Genomic DNA, 1,230 nt, shown 5'->3' with positions numbered 1-1,230 from the left:
ATTTTAGCTATTTTAATGTTTGTTGCTTTTTTACTGCAATGTCCTGATAGTAAAGAATCGTATTGCTCTGTCATGATTTGCTCTTTCATGCTTTCTGGAATAACTTGGCGGTTTCCTTTACTAGTGATTTTGTACAATAATCCATCTATTTCGACAAAACGTTGATCATTTTTCCATAATTTGCATTGTAGATCTTCTTCTTGAGCTGCCTTTAACTCTTCTTCTCGACTTATTGTAACACAAACATTGACTTTTCGACTCATTGCATCAGATTCACATGTTGTTTACCAGGTCGGTGAATAACCTTAAATTGGTACTCACTCAGTCTTAATGCCCATCTTGTTAATCTGGAACTTGGATCCTTTATGCTCAATAACCATTTAAGTGCGGCATGATCTGTAATAACTGTAAATTCTCTTCCTGTTAAGAAACATCTGTTATGTGTTATACCAAAAACCAAAGCACAAAGCTCCTTCTCAGTAGTAGTGTAATTACATTCTGCTCTGTTTACTTATCTGGAAGCAAATGAGATTGGATGTTCATGACCATCAACTTCTTGAGACAAGATGGCATGTATGGCAATATTGGATGTATCGCTTGAAAGAATAAAAGGTTTACTGAAATCCAGATAGGCTAACACTGGGGCTGTGGTTAGAGCAGTTTTAAGCTCTTCCATTGCCTTTTTACATTCTGTTGACCAATTAAATGTGGCTCCTTTCTTCAGTAGCTGTGTCACTGGACATGCTATATTTGCATAACTGGCTATGAATCGTCTGTAGAAATTTGACAATTTCAAGAATGATTGTAGTTCTTTCAAATTCTGTGTTTCAGGAAAATTCTTGACATCTACAATTAATTTTGGATCAGGTCGAACACCTTCACTGGTTATAACATGACCAAGGTAGTTAACTTTACTTTGTGCAAAATGACATTTATCTATTGATAAAGACAGGTTTGCACTTCTTATACGCTCAAAAACAGTTTGTAGTCTCTCAGTATGCTGCTTCATGTTTTCACCAAGAATTACTACAAATGGTTCAAATGGCTCTGAGCACTATGCGACTTAACTTCTGAGGTCATCAATCGCCTAGAACTTAGAACTAATTAAACCTAACTAACCTAAGGACATCACACACATCCATGTCCGAGGCAGGATTCGAACCTGCGACTGTAGTGGTCGCTCGGCTCCAGACTGTAGCGCCTAGAACCGCACGGCCACCCCGGCCGGTC

Source organism: Schistocerca americana, chromosome 1, assembly GCF_021461395.2.
Source record: "Schistocerca americana isolate TAMUIC-IGC-003095 chromosome 1, iqSchAmer2.1, whole genome shotgun sequence".
Taxonomy (NCBI): Eukaryota; Metazoa; Arthropoda; class Insecta; order Orthoptera; family Acrididae; genus Schistocerca; species Schistocerca americana.
Note: the sequence above shows the minus strand (reverse complement) of the source record.